Source organism: Macaca nemestrina, chromosome 6 (genome assembly GCF_043159975.1).
Source record: "Macaca nemestrina isolate mMacNem1 chromosome 6, mMacNem.hap1, whole genome shotgun sequence".
In the NCBI taxonomy this organism is placed as follows: Eukaryota; Metazoa; Chordata; class Mammalia; order Primates; family Cercopithecidae; genus Macaca; species Macaca nemestrina.
Window position 1 is genome coordinate 153497789 of NC_092130.1, and position 16537 is coordinate 153514325.

General features: G+C 36.2%; 1 pseudogene; it reads right to left on the bottom strand.

The window, feature by feature from the left end:
- Nucleotides 1–7426: 7426 nt before the first annotated feature.
- LOC112425114 (U2 spliceosomal RNA) lies at nt 7427–7564 on the bottom strand (annotated as a pseudogene).
- Between the last annotated feature and the right edge of the window lie 8973 nt (nt 7565–16537).

A 16537-nucleotide genomic window follows, 5' to 3' on the forward strand; every position in this document is an offset into this window, starting at 1 on the left:
AGCCTGGACTTTATTGTCCATATTGCTATCAGCATTTTGGGCAAAGTCATTCAACAATTTCTAAGAAGTTCCAAACTTTCCCACATATTTCTGCCTTCCAAGCCCTCCAAAGTTTTCCATCCCCTACCTGTCTCCCAGTTCCAAAGTTGCTTCCTCACTTTCAGGTATCTTATCAGCAGCACCCCACTCTACTGGTACCAATTTACTTTATTAGTTCATTTTCACACTGCTGATAGACATTCCTATACTAGGAAGAAAAAAAGGTTTAATGAACTTACAGTTCTGCATGGCTTTGGAGGCCTCACAATCATGGTGAATGCAAGGAGGAGCAAGTCACAACTTACAAGGATGGTGGCAGACAAGAGAGAGAGAGTTTGTGTAGGGAAACTTCTGTTTCTAAAACCGTCAGATCCATGAGACTTACTCAGTATCATGAGAACAGCATGGGAAAGACCCACTCCCACAATTCAGTTACCTCCCACTGGGTTCCTTCCATGAAACATGGGAATTGTGAGTTACAATTCCAGATGAGTTTTGGATGGAGACACAGGGAACCCATGTCAGCAGCTGTACCATTTTGCATTCCCACCAGCAATGAATGAGACCTCCCATTGCTCCACAATCTTGCCAGAGTTTGGTATTGTCAGGATTTTGTTTGGTTTTGGATTTTAAGGTATATGAAGTGATATCTTGTTCAATTTTCAGTTACCTTCAAGATTTTGTTACTTATCTTTGATTTTCTGCAGCTTGAGTATGTTATATCTAGGTGAATTTATTTTTGGCATTTATCCTGCCTAGTGTTCCCTGAATCACCAGGGAACTTCTGGAATCTGTGGTGTTTCTTGATCACGGGGGCTTTCTTCATCTGTCATTTGGGGTCTAACATTAATTTGGGAAAATTCTCAGTCAATATTACCTCAATTGTTTATCTTGTTTCTTTCTCTTCTACTTCTTCTGATAGCCTAATCAAGCATACATCTTTAGTAGATGGTTATTGAATATTCTGTTGTGTTTTTTTTCAGTGTGTTTTTTTTCAATGTTTGACATTAATATTGACATTTTTTCAAACTCAGAGATTCTTTCTTCATCCACATCCAGTCCTCTAATGAATCCCTCAAAATTGTTATTTACTTCTGTTACAATGTTTTTGATTTATTTTTGCTTCATTCTTAGAATTTAATCTCTTTGCTTTCAAACTGTCACCTCTAAAACTCAGGTGGAAATTTAATTGCCATTGTGATGATGTCAACACCTGGAGCTTTTAACAGGTGATTAGGTTATAAGAGTTCTGCTCTTATGGGTGGATTAATACTGTCATCTCTTGAATAGGTTAGTTATTGTGAGAGTCTGGCCTCCCTTTTCTCTCTGTTTATTGTGCTCTCACTCTCCCTCACCCTCTCTCACCATCTGATGCCTTCCTGTATGTTATGAAGCATCAAGAAGGCCCTAATCGGATTTGGCCCCTCAATCTTATACTTCCCAGCCTCCAAACTGTGAGTCAAAAAAAACAAAACAAAACAAAACAAAAAACTCTCTTCTTTTTCTTTTTATTTTATTTAGATAAAGTATGCAGTCTGTGGTATTCCATAAATGCAGCAGAGAATGAACTAAGACATTACCCATTTGTGCCTGCCTGTTTTCTGTTTTTTGTTAGAGCTCTTAGATATTAATTATAGCTGCTTTAAACTCAAGGTCTGAAAATACCAGCAGTCCTGCCATATCTGAATCTGGTTCTAATATTTGCTCTTTCTTTTCACACTGTGAGTTTGCCTTTTATTATGCCTTGTAATTTTTTTGTTGAAAACCAGACATGGTGAAAGAAGCTCTAATAAACAGAAATTGAAAGAAACTTTTTACTTAGTGTTTACGGGTGAAAGAAATACTAATAAATAGACCTTAGTGATGTGGTGGTAAGGTGTGGGAGGGGAAGCATTCTATATTTCTATGATTAGGCCTTAGTCACTTAGTGAGCCTATGTGTCTGAGCTGTGACCTGCACAAGTGCTTATTAGACCCCCCTTTTAGGTGAGACAAGTTGGCTTGAGGGGGTGGAGTTGGATATTTCTCTTCCTCCAGGTTGGTTAGGGTTTGATAAAATCTCAATAGGCGCTGATAAAATAATTTCTTTTGAATCCAAGCCTAGTTAAGAAAAAAATAATGTGGCATATTTCAAGATGATTATTTTCCCCTTTCTCTACTAGGGATTTTTCATCAATATTCACTGTGAGAACCGAGTAGAGCTCCAGAAAGCAAAATTCACAAAAATGTGCTTGCCCCCCACCTCTACCCCACCTCACCACTGCTGCACTGAAGTTTTAACTCACAGACTTATCCAAACTGAGCTTCCAGCAATCCATCAATTATAGCTCAAGCTTTTCTGCCCAGGTACTGGTTCCTGCAGTTTTTACTCACTGGTTTATGCTCTGAAAATTGTGATTTTCTGTATCTGCCTGTCTGTCTCTCTATTTTTTCTCCTGTGACCTCATTTATTTGAGCAATATAAAAAGAGTTGTTATGATATTTAGCTTGTTGAGTCTTCTGTTTGTAGATAGAATGGCAAGGTGACTTCCAAACTACTGGAGTGAACAGTGAAATTCCCAATCCATAGTTGCTTAAAGGCACATGATGAACACCTTTTCATAAGCTTACTTGTCATCTTTAGATCTTCTTTAGTGAGTTGTTTGTTCAAACATGTTGCCCACTTTATTAAGTGAACTGTCTGTTTACTTACTGCTGAGTTTTAAGTGTTCTATGTATACCTGGATATGGTGAATTTCAAAATGACTACTTTGCACTGGGGAATTTTATAAAATGGTTATGTTTTCTCTTTCTCTGACCCTAAGTACAGGGGAGGGGGGAGTAGGGAACTAGGAAAGGGTGTTTTTCTGATCTTCACAGTGAGAACCATGTAGCATTTCTATAGGGAAAACCATTGAAACTGTCAGGGCTCCCCTTAGACTGGCTTATAGGAGTTTAACTCTCTAGTTATGGTATACTTGGGTTACAGCTACTTACTGGTATCTGTTTAAGTATTCCTAACATTTACTGGCTCCTACAGTTTCTGCTTCTTATAAATTATGATTTTTCTATGTTTGCTTGTCTCTCAAATTTTCTGGGTGATAGTTTGCCCTTTGATTTAAATTCTCTTGCTTATTTTAAGTTTTCAGATTTTTTGTCTGAGTGTGGAAGCGATGATTTTCAGGCTTTTTACATGTCAGAGTGAAAACTGCTGTTATGTCATTTTTAAATTATATTTGGAACGTCGTATATAACAATATTCTGGAGTATAATGTTGTCCTTTCCTGGATTTTCTACTTGGTTTTGTTGGGATGTGTTTCTACATATGTGACAATACCAAATTATTTAAATTATAGAGGCTTAATAGTATAGTTTATGTCTTAGAGAAGTAATGCTTTCTCATTTCTGTTTTTTCCCAGCTTTTAGGCTATCTTTGCTTCTGTGTGACTCAAAATGAATTTTGTAATTAATTTTAATAACTGCAAGAGAGGAAGGAAAATGAATGCCTTTTATTTAGAATTGCTTAAATTTATAAATAAACTTAGAAAAAAAATGCAGTATTTATCGTGCTAATTACTTCTATCCAAACACACAATGTATTTTTATCATGTTTGCCAGTCTATTTTTTTTTTTGTATGTGATTCAGTAGTTCTACAGACATAAGCATTTACTTTCAATTTATTTATTTCCAGTTTTACTCCCATTCAAATTATTTATTGTTATGGATTTTACTGTAAATAAGGCTTTTCTCGATAATTTTATTTCTCATAGTCTTTCGTTTTCATGTATGTAAACTATTTATTATTCACGTTTTATTGCTATACTTTAGTAAGCTTTCCTATTTTTCATGGTAGTTTACCCACTGATTTATGTAGAATTTCCAGATATGGAATTATATCACATTGTCTCCGATTCTTATTTTTCTTCAATTCTGTTCTCTAATATTTTTATTTTGTCTAATTGCATTGAGTAATGTCTTCCACATTATTTTAAATAATAGTAGAAAGAGAGGGCATTTTATATTTGACTTTAGCAGAAAAGATTTTTGTGTTTCCATTAAATAAGAGAGAAGATTTTGGTTCAAAGTATAACAGTTCATCAGCTAATATTTTTAGTGCTTTTACTGTAAATTGATATTCTTCATGTTTTTTTATAATTTGTAAGATTATCATATGCTTTTTTTATTATAGTGTTATGATCAATTACTTTAAAATAGTGAAGAGCATTGAAATTTTTGAATTTTTAGTTGGTGGAAAGTCAGAATTTTTAAAATTTTTATTTTTTCTCTGTGTTATCTTCATTCTATACTTTTTATTTAATATTTTTAAGTTGAAGTTCATGAATGAATTTGGTATATGTTTTTGATTGGGGATACTTGTTATCAATTTTAGAAAACAATTTTATTCTCTTATCATAAAACAAATGTAGAGGTTTCCCTTCTTTTTCTATACTCTGGAATAGTTTGAGGTCAATGAAATTATCTGCTTTTCAAAAGTTTGCTGTATTTCCGCAAAATTCTGAAGAATAAATTTAGTATTATTAATGATTATACCAGGGTAACTGTGACATGATACAATTAATAATGTGAGAAGATGAAGACCTATGGCTCAGTTTGTAATAATTATGTTTATATGCATCCTTTGTAGTTTTCTTCAAAATGACCGTATTCAAAATATATAAGTGCTGTTTTGTTATTGTTTGTTCAGATGTTAAATCATCATTTTGGTATTGCATGCAAAATATGTTTGCATGCTATTTAAAAATATGCTTATCTATTTTTAACACAACACTTTTAAGTTAACAGATTTACCTAGATTGGTTATTATCAATTATTTCAGTCATTAAATTATGATTACATACATTAATTTCATACATTCTCTACTAGTGCAATGTTATGATTATATCATAGATATAGTTATGGTACATTTCCTTTTATCCCACATTGGAGAAATGAATAATGGTGTGATACTAATACCCAGACAAGTGTATGGCTCCTAACAGCAGGTAAAAACATAATTACACTATATTTCTGGTAATGTATGTTAATAAAATGATCTCTAGAAATGTGAATTTAAGCAACTTATTCTTATGAGAAGTCCTGCTAATACCACATTCAAGATTATGAGAAATCATAATGCCTCATCTTTTAGATCTTTAGCATGAAATTGAATGTAAATGGAACTCTTATTATCTCATTGTTTTAAATAACATATTAGAATTATATTATTAATATTTTTAAATAAATATATTAAATTCCAATACATTGTTGTATATATAATACAATATATTAAATTCCAATACATTAATACATTAATAATGAATTGGATCTTAATAATTATATTACATGATGATGAACATCATGGTCCCTAAATTCGGTTGATTTGAATTGTAACAGAAGCTCCATCAATATTAATTGCCCTAAAGACTTTGGACAAGGAGTTTAACCCCTCCAAACTCCTGATTTTTAATTTTAAAAAGGTGACCCCAGTAGTAACCAGTTTATAAAGCTGGTGTAAAAATTAAATATTCCAAGCACTTAGTAAGTAGCCAAGTGTTCACTATAGTTTTTATTAAATGAAAATGGCAAAATGTCTGATGAAATGTAAACTTCTCATTCTAAGGCTTATCAAAACCGACCAATTTCATTTTGTTCTGGTGTCTCAGCAAATTCCATTGATGTTTACCAAACTGTCAGACAACTATCGGATATGGTTACCTTGGGTATGTTTCCTAGTTTAAGCACCTCAGCCTGCTCATTTGAAGCAATTCTACTCTGAAGCAGGTATTTTAGAAGACATGGTAGCATTGACCTTGCAAGTGTGCAGCCTGATTTTTCCTATTATGTGTGTGGTGGAGCTTTGGGGTAGATCCAAACCATTGTTTTTTGTTTTTTGTTTTTTTTTTCTTCTTCTTCTTTCCTGAGGCAGGAATTTCTACCACCTTCCTACTCACTTCCAGCATGAAGCCCAACATTGATCCACCCATCATGGGGGTTTAGTCTTCATCTGTTTATATGTTGTGACTACTGGAGGAGAGAATAAGGATTATTTTATTCCACTGTATAGGTTTTTTAATACAATTGTTATCCCTACATAGGAAACAAGTTACCCTCTCCAGCTATAGTAGATATAAGATACTTTTATTCCCACTTGAATAATATGTCTATTAAATGAAATTCTAATTAGATAGAATTCATTAGAGAGGAGGAGTAATTAATTAGGTTCCCCTGGACCTCCTATAGTGTAGAAATTAATTAAGTAACAAATTTTAAAATGCTTTTATGCATTTTCAAAATGGTATTATCACCTTAAATAAATTACTTTCTATGCTGTTGCCTCTTTACTGTTGTACCTATAGTAGAACTAAACAGCTAGACACTCAGTTTCTAAATACCTTTTAGTTTAATCTTCCTGACATATCAAAAACTATCTCCCCATAAGATACGTATTGTTTCTCCTCAAATTTATATATTGTATATTTTATTGCTATTGTACAACTGTATTAAATATGTATTTGTGTGTTCTTTCTTTCTCACTGTGTAAGCTAAATGCAAAAAGTATGTCTGTCAAATATTTTGTATAATAATCAACAGAGCACTATAGTACTCATATTGATTTAAGTGTTGATGTTGCACAATGATGACAAGAATCTCTTGTAAAAAAAATATGGGCTATGGAGTGAGCAACATGCATTTTAGTTCTGCCTTGTCACTGAATACACCTATGCAATTAGACCAATTACCTACCTTTTGGCACCTACTTATACTTCTGTTACCTGGAGTTTATAATCATTACTTTACCACCATGTGTATCTGTCTGCTGGCACCATGTGTATCTGTCTTGAAAAAACATTGTATCCTGCTTTAGGATTCCAATAATTGTCTTAACTTGTCAAAAGCAAATGTCTGCTTCTTTTAGATAATGAAAATGAAAATCTATTCTGTGAACATTTTACAGTGTTATAATCTAGGATCATTTTACACCAACACGTTCAGCATTTTGTCTGTATGGCAATTAATGTTATAATTGGATTTAAGAAATTCATTTATTTTTTTCTCTACACAAATAACTAACTGAAAGATGCAAAGTACATAAATTGCAAGAGAATGATGGATTCAGCACAATATCTTCTCTAAAGTTATCACTTACCATATGGCAATCAGATTACGAATGGAATCACTACACAAAAGTTCTTGAGAGGAAACTATATGTCCCTTCAAATTCTTTTTGCAAGTAGTTTTAAGGATCAGTTATGAAGAAATCATCCACATATGGCTTTATTTAGTATTACAGGATATTTATTACAACAATTTTAACTTCACAGGAGGTATGAAGTGATGACTAGATAAATTTACAGGTACACATACATACACATGCAATAGAGACATTGAGTGACTGTAGTTATTTCTTACGAGGTCACAAGATTTTATGTTTAGTGACATTATAACCATTTTTTGATATCAAATTCATACATGTTGGTTGTACAAAAATACAAAAAAAAATTATGATAATCTACACTTGATCTTAGCCAAAAGGCCGAGAAGTGATAAAAATTATGATAATCTGATTAAACCAAGAAAAATATACTCCTACACAAAATATATAACATATGCACAAATGGCAATGAGATGCATACTACTTTTTAAAGTCTGCAATAAACCAATAAAAGTAAAATGTGATTTTGTTAAATTTAATTATTTTGAAACACGGATTTATGAGATTTTTATTGTTTAAAAAAACAGAGTTAAACTCATGTTGCTTATCATAATAATAATATAATTTTCTTATTGAGTTAGATAATGATCTTGAGGAGACAATTAGTGGGTACCTATGTTCTTAAAACATCATAAAATATATAAATTCCATGTAAAGCAAGTCTTGGCTCTGATAAATTGACCATTAAAAAGAGGAGAGCAATGAGGAAGTGTTCCGTGTTTTGGGGGAAGTAAGGAGATAGTAGGAATAAGGATAGAATTTACTATGAGTACTTATTATGGAGGGTATGGAGTGGAGAAGAGGGGGATTGTTTCAATTCCATTATATCAGTATATGTCGGTGTATTTGGAAGGGCTCGTGTGTTACAAAGAAGTAGGAAGTATATATTTGGTTGAGGTTATGCAATACCTATAATTTTTCTTTTTATTATTATTATTATGCTTTAAGTTCTAGGGTACATGTACATAATGTGCAGGTTTGTTACATATGTACACTTGGCCATGTTGGTGTGCTGCACCCATCAACACGTCAGCACCCATCAACTCGTCATTTACATCAGGTATAACTCCCAAAGCAATCCCTCCCCTGCCCCTCCCCATAATAGGCCCCAGTGTGTGATGTTCCCCTTCCAGAGTCCAAGTGATCTCATTGTTCAGTTCCCACCTATAAGTGGGAATATGCGACATTTGGCTTTCTGTTCTTGTGATGGTTTGCTGAGAATGATGGTTTCCAGCTGCATCCATGTCCCTACAAAGGACACAAACTCATCCTTTTGTATGGCTGCATAGTATTCCATGGTGTATATGTGCCACATTTTCTTAATCCAGTCTGTCACTGATGGACATTTGGGTTGATTCCAAGTCTTTGCTATTGTGAATAGTGCTGCAATAAACATACATGTGCATGTGTCTTTATAGCAGCATGATTTATAATCCTTTGGGTATATACCCAGTAATGGGATGGCTGGGTCATATGGTACTTCTAGTTCCAGTTCCTTGAGGAATCGCCGTACTGTTTTCCAGAATGGTTGAACTAGTTTACAATCCCACCAACAGTGTAAAAGTGTTCCTATTTCTCCACATCCTCTCCAGCACCTGTTGTTTCCTGACTTTTTAATGATTGCCATTCTAACTGGAGTGAGATGGTATCTCATTGTAGTTTTGATTTGCATTTCTCTGATGGCCAGTGATGATGAGCATTTTTTCATGTGTGTGTTGGCTGTATGAATGTCTTCTTTTGAGAAATGTCTGTTCATATCCCTTGCCCACTTCTTGATGGGGTTGTTTGTTTTTTTCTTGTAAATTTGTTTGAGTTCTTTGTAGGTTCTGGATATTAGCCCTTTGTCAGATGAGTAGATTGCAAAAATGTTCTCCCATTCTGTAGGTTGCCTGTTCACTCTGATGGTAGTTTCTTTTGCTGTGCAGAGGCTCTTTAGTTTAATTAGATCCCATTTGTCAATTTTGGCTTTCGTTGCCATTGCTTTTGCTGTTTTAGACATGAAGTCATTGCCCATGCCTATGTCCTGAATGGTATTACCTAGGTTATCTTCTATGGTCTTTATGGTATTAGGTCTAACATTTAAGTCTCTAATCCATCGTGAATTAATTTTTGTATAAGGCGTAAGGAAAGGATCCAGTTTCAGCTCTCTACTTATGGCTAGCTAATTTTCCCAGCACCATTTATTAAATAGGGAATCTTTTCCCCATTTCTTGTTTTACTCAGGTTTGTCAAAGATCAGATGGCTGTAGATGTGTGGTATTATTTCTGAGGGCTCTGTTCTGTTCCATTGGTCTATATCTCTGTTTTGGTACCACCATGCTGTTTTGGTTACTGTAGCCTTGTAGTATAGTTTGAAGTCAGGTAGCGTGATGCCTCCAGCTTTGTTCTTTTGACTTAGGATTGTCTTGGCAACGTGGGCTCTTTTTGGTTCCATATGAACTTTAAAGCATTTTTTTCCAATTCTGTGAAGAAACTCATTGGTAGCTTGATGGGAATAGCATTGAATCTATAAATTACCTTGGACAGTATGGCCATTTTCATGATATTGATTCTTCCTATCCATGAGCATGGTATGTTCTTCCATTTGTTTGTGTCCTCTTTTATTTCACTGAGCAGTGGTTTGTACTTCTCCTTGAAGAGGTCCTTTACATCCCTTCTAAGTTGGATTCCTAGGTATTTTATTCTCTTTGAAGCACTTGTGAATGGAAGTTCATTCATGATTTGGCTCTCTGTTTGTCTGTTACTGGTGTATAATAATGTTTGTGATTTTTGCACATTGATTTTGTCTCCTGAGACTTTGCTGAAGTTGCTTATCAGCTTAAGGAGATTTTGGGCTGAGATGATGGGTTTTTCTAAATATACAATCATGTCATCTGCAAACAGGGACAATTTGACTTCTTCTTTTCCTAACTGAATACACTTGATTTCTTTCTCTTGCCTGATTGTCCTAGCCAGAACTTCCAACGCTATGTTGAATAGGAGTGGTGAGAGAGGCCATTCCTGTGTTGTGCCAGTTTTCAAAGGGAATGCTTCCAGTTTTTGCCCATTCAGTATGATATTGGCTGTGGGTTTGTCATAAATAGCTCTTATTATTTTGAGATACGTTCCATTAATACCGAATTTATTGAGAGTTTTTTAGCATGAAGGGCTGTTGAATTTTGTCAAAGGCCTTTTCTGCATCAATTGAGACAATCATGTGGTTTTTGTCTTTGGTTCTGTTTATATACTGGATTATGTTTATTGATTTGCATATATTGAATCAGCCTTGCATCCCAGGGATGAAGCCCACTTGATCATGGTGGATGAGCTTTTTGATGTGCTGCTGGATTCGGTTTCCCAGTATTTTATTGAGGATTTTTGCATTGATGTTCATCAGGGATATTGGTCTAAAATTCTCTTTTTTTGTTGTATCTCTGCCAGGCTTTGGTATCAGGATGATGTTGGCCTCATAAAATGAGTTAGGGAGGATTCCCTCTTTTTCTATTGATTGGAATAGCTTCAGAAGGAATGGTACCAGCTCCTCCTTGTACCACTAGTAGAATTCAGCTGTGAATCCATCTGGTCCTGGACTTTTTTTGGTTGGTAGGCTATTAATTATTGCCTCAATTTCAGAGCCTGCTATTGGTCTATTCAGGGATTCAACTTCTTCCTGGTTTAGTCTTGGGAGAGTGTAAGTGTCCAGGAAATTATCCATTTCTTCTAGATTTTCAAGTTTATTATGTGTAGAAGTGTTTATAGTATTCTCTGTTGGTAGTTTGTATTTCTGTGGGGTCAGTGGTGATATCCCCTTTATCATTTTTTATTGCATCTATTTGATTCTTCTCTCTTCTTTATTAGTCTTGCTAGCGGTCTATCAATTTTGTTGATCTTTTCAAAAAACCAACTCCTGGATTCATTGATTTTTTGGAGGGTTTTTTGTGTCTCTATCTCCTTCAGTTCTGTTCTGATCTTAGTTATTTCTTGTCTTCTGCTAGCTTTTGAATGTGTTTGCTCTTGCTTCTCTAGTTCTTTTAATTGTGATGTTAGGGTGTCAATTTTAGATATTTCCAGTTTTCCCTTGTGGGCATTTAGTGCTATAAATTTCCCTCTACACACTGCTTTAAATGTGTCCCAGAGATTCTAGCATGTTGTTTCTTTGTTCTCATTGGTTTCAAAGAACATCTTTATATCTGCCTTCATTTTATTATGTACCCAGTAGTCATTCAGGTTCAGGTTTTTCAGTTTCCATGTAGTTGAGCGGTTTTGATTGAGTTTCTTAGTCCTGAGTTCTAGTTTGATTGCACTGTGGTCTGAGAGACAGTTTGTTATAATTTCTGTTCTTGTACATTTGCTGAGGAGGGCTTTACTTCCAATTATGTGGTCAATTTTGGAATAAGTGTGATGTGGTGCTGAGAAGAATGTATATTCTTTTGATTTGGGGTGGAGAGTTCTGTAGATGTCTATTTGGTCTGCTTGGTGCAGAGATGAGTTCAATTCCTGGATATCCTTGTTAACTTTCTGTCTCGTCGATCTGGCTAATGTTGACAGTGGGATGTTGAAGTCTCCCATTATTATTGTATGGGAGTCTAAGTCTCTTTGTAAGTCTCTAAGGACTTGCTTTATGAATCTGGGTGCTCCTGTATTGGGTGCATATATATTTAGGATAGTTAGCTCTTCCTGTTGAATTAATCTTTTTACCATTATGCCTTCTTTGTCCCTTTTGATCTTTGATGGTTTAAAGTCTGTTTTATCAGAGACTAGTATTGCAACCCCTGCTTTTTTTGTTGTTGTTGTTCTCCATTTGCTTTGTAGATCTTCCTCCATCCCTTTATTTTGAGACTATGTGTGTCTCTGCATGTGAGATGTGTCTCCTGAATACAGCAAACTGATGAGTCTTGACTCTTTATCCAGTTTGCCAGTCTGTGTCTTTTAATTGGACCATTTAGTCCATTTACATTTAAGGTTAATATTTTTATGTGTGAACTTGATCCTTTCATTATGATATTAACTGGTTATTTTGCTCGTTAGTTGATGCAGTTTCTTCCTAGCCTCGATGGTCTTTACATTTTAGCATGTTTTTGCAATGGCTGGTACTGGTTGTTCCTTTCCATGTTTAGTGCTTCCTTGAGAGTCTCTTGTAAGGCAGGCCTGGTGGTGACAAAATCTCTAAGCATTTGCTTATCTGTAAAGGATTTTATTTCTCCTTCACTTATGAAACTTAGTTTGGCTGGATATGAAATTCTGGGTTGAAAATTCTTTTCTTTAAGAATGTTGAATATGGGCCCCCACTCTCTTCTGGCTTGTAGAGTTTCTGCCGAGATATCTGCTGTTAGTCTGATGGGCTTCCCTTTGTGGGTAACCCGACCTTTCTCTCTGGCTGCCCTTAACAGTTTTTCCTTCATTTCAACTTTGGTGGATCTGACAATTATATGTCTTGGAGTTGCTCTTCTCCAGGAGTATCTTTGTGGCGTTCTCTGTATTTCCTGAATTTGAATGTTGGCCTGCCTTACTAGGTTGGGGAAGTTCTCCTGGTTGATATCCCAAAGAGTGTTTTCCAACTTGGTTCCATTTCCCCCCTCACTTTCAGGCACCTCAATCAGACGTAGATTTGGTCTTTTCACAGAATCCCATACTTCTTGAAGGATTTGTTCATTTCTTTTTCCTCTTTTTTCTTTAGACTTCTCTTCTCACTTCATTTCATTCATTTGATCCTCGCTGATACTCTTTCTTCCAGTTGATGGAGACTGTTACTGAAGCTTGTGCATTTGTCACGTATTTCTCGTGTCATGGTTTTTATCCCTGTCAGTTCGTTTATGGCTTTCTCTGCATTGATTATTCTAGTTATCCATTCTTCCGTTCTTTTTTCAAGATTTTTAATTTCTTTGCGCTGGATACGTAATTCCTCCTTTAGCTCTGAGAAGTTTGATGGACTAAAGCCTTCTTCTCTCAACTCATCAAAGTCATTCTCCGTCCAGCTTTGATCCATTGCTGGCAATGAGCTGTGTTCCTTAGGAGGGAGAGATGCGCTCTTATTTTTTGAATTTCCAGCTTTTCTGCCCTGCTTTTTCCCCATCTTTGTGGTTTTATCTGCCTTTGGTCTTTGATGATGGTGACGTACTCATGGGGTTTTTGTGTGGGTATACTTCCTGTTTGTTAGTTTTCCTTCTAACGGTCAGGACCCTCAGCTGTAGATCTGTTGGAGATTGCTTGAGGTCCACTCTAGACCCTGTTTGCCTTGGTATCAGCATCAGAGGCTGCAGAAGATAGAATATTGCTGAACAGCAAGTGTACCTGTCTGATTCTTGCTTTGGAAGCTTCGTCTCAGGGGTGTACCCCACTGTGTGAAGTGTGGGGTATTGGTCTGCCCCTAGTGGGGGATGTCTCCCAGTTAGGCTACTCAGGGGTCAGGGACCCACTTGAGCAGGCAGTCTGTCCGTTCTCAGATCTCAACCTCTGTGTTGGGAGATCCACTGCTCTCTTCAAAGCTGTCAGACAGGGTCATTTGCATCTGAAGACGTTTCTGCTGCTTTTTTTGTTGTTGTTGTTTAGCTGTGCCTTGTCCTCAGAGGTGGAGTCTACAGAGACAGGCAGGCCTCCTTGAGCTGGTGTGGGCTCCACCCAGTTGGAGCTTCCCAGCGGCTTTGTTTACCTACTTAAGCCTCAGTAATGGTGGGCGCCCCTCCCCCAGCCTCGCTGCTGCCTTGCAGTTAGATCGCAGACTGCTGTGCTAGCAATGAGGGAGGCTCCGCGGGCAGGCGTGGGACCCTCGCGGCCAGGTGTGGGATATAATCTCCTGGTGTGCCGTTTGCTAAGACCCTTGTTAAAGCACAGCATTGGGGTGGGAGTTACCCGATTTTCCAAGTGTTGTGTGTCTCAGTTCTCCTGGCTAGGAAAAGGCATTCCCTTCCCCCTTGTGCTTCCCAGGTAAGGCGATGCCTCACCCTGCTTCAGCTCTCGCTGGTCGGGCTGCAGCAGCTGACCAGCACCGATTGTCTGGCACTCCCTAGTGAGATGAACTCAGTACCTCAGTTGAAAATGCAGAAATCACCCGTCTTCTATGTCACTTGTGCTGGGAACTGGAGACTGGAGCTGTTCCTATTCGGCCATCTTGCTCCACCCCCCAGCCCTATAATTTTTAAGACATTTGGATGATTAGATATTTAGGGGTGTGTGTGTGATATTTTTAGAGACAGGGTCTCTGTGTGTTGCCCTGGGCTGCAGTGATCCTCCTGCCTCAGCTTTCTGAGTGGCTGGGACTACAGGCATGCACCACCACACCCGGCCAGGTATGTAGGTTTTAATGTGGGGGTGGTGTGTGGCAGTATGCTAACATTCAGAATTTAAATTAGGCTTCCTTAAGAATCTACCCATCTACAATAGCCAGGAAGGAAATAGGAAAAGACTCACTAGGGAGAAACCAGGTGACTCTTACACTTTGAATTCAAACTTTAAAATTTCTAAATTGCTGTCTTTTAAATATTGCTAAAAGCTAAAATCTATCAAAACATTTTCTTGTTGTCAGGCAAGGGATTAGGGCCTTATGACTCTGAAGTGTGATAGACCATATCTCAGCATAATCTATAGGGGAAGAAAGAGTGGACCTTGAAATTTTGATTTCTCAAACTTCAAAACTCTATTTGAAAGGCTTGCTAATAACATATCAAACAGTTATTCAGAAGTGTTAATTTGTGTGGTAAAATAATAAGTTCATATTATATTTGTAAACTTTCATTATTATTTTTCTATAAAGAAACACTGATTGGAGGAGTGAAATTCTTCTTTGGCAAACATTTGCCATCTCTCTAGAGCAAGAGAGAGGTTTATCTCTTGTCCTTGATAAACAAATTAAACCATTATTTTGATTAATCATTATAAACATGGATATAGTGGGTAATAAAATTCTAAATGTACTTGAATTTCTAAAACAAATTAAACAAATTCAAAGAAACTTTGGGTTAATGGAACATGTATTTGTGCTATTAAGGAATACAATTCACTTTCCCTTGCCATTAGTTGGAAGTTAATAAATGAATTAGTTCAATAAACATATACTAGGCGCATATGATTTGACACAATAAACATGGCCTTGACAATAGAATAGTAAAGAAAATATATACTTTTCATCCTCATAGTCCTTACAATTTAGTGGAGAATGAGAATGATTAGTCTATTGCAATTATTTTTAAGAAAATAGTTTTAGAAAGGAAATTAACAGATGGACTGTGTTAGAAAATAAAGATTGGGGCTCTAGTATTCTATCTTGATAAAATGAGAAGGTAATATTCTACAGGGCTCTCTTGGTCACTATTTATGGTATTGACTGCCAGGTTTTTATATAACTTCTATTCCTCATTGTTTTAGCTCCTTTTTGTATTCTACTTTGCTTGGCTGGAAAATAACTTTAGTTTTCCATAATGGTATACAGCCCTAATGATGTATGAGCCCTTTCTCATATAAGAATACCTTTCTATCTGCTTTCTAAAAATAACAGCAATTATTACAACAAAAACAGACTTTATGAATTTGCTGGGAATAAAATAATTGTTTGATAACATTTTCCAAATAATAATAATAATAATAATAATAATAATAATAATAATAGAGTGAAAGCTCTTTCCATTACTGAGATATTTATTATAATTTATGTGTTGGAGGCAGGCAAATTTTGAATTATTTGAAGAAAATCTCCTCTATCACTGAAAACTTACAGGCTATGTTCCTCATTTTTATGGCTCAATACTTTGCCTCTATAGTTCTATGTACCAGACTGTACTGGACACCCTTAGGATACCGCTCAAATCCTTTTAGCTTCAGCAGCCACTGTTGAAGTGACTAGTTCTGAGCAGGTTTACTCCCCTTCATAAGATCACCTTTGCCAGCATCCAGCCTCAGGGCCTTTTGCTCACAGCCTTAGGACTTTTTCATGTGGGACACTCGCCGTTCACACATGTACCCTTTAAATGCCACACATGGTCACTGAAGGATGCTGGAGAATGGATAAGTGCTCCCTTTACAACCCCCACTGCCATGCACACTTTGGAGATTAATTTCCAAATGCTCCACAATATGTCTCACAGGATTAAACACCAGTTGCCAAATTGGAGATCAACTTCTTAAGTCTTTTCTCTTAATTTACTTTGGCTGCTATAGCAAAATACCTTTGACTTCGTCACTTATAAAAACAAAATTGTATTGTTCATGGTTCTGGAGGCCGAGAAGTCCCAGATCAAGGTGCTAGATTTGGTGTCTAGTGAGGACTCATTCTTTGCTTCATAGGAGGTGCCTTCCAGTTGTATTGTCAGCTGGCAGAAGGGGCAAACAAGCTCC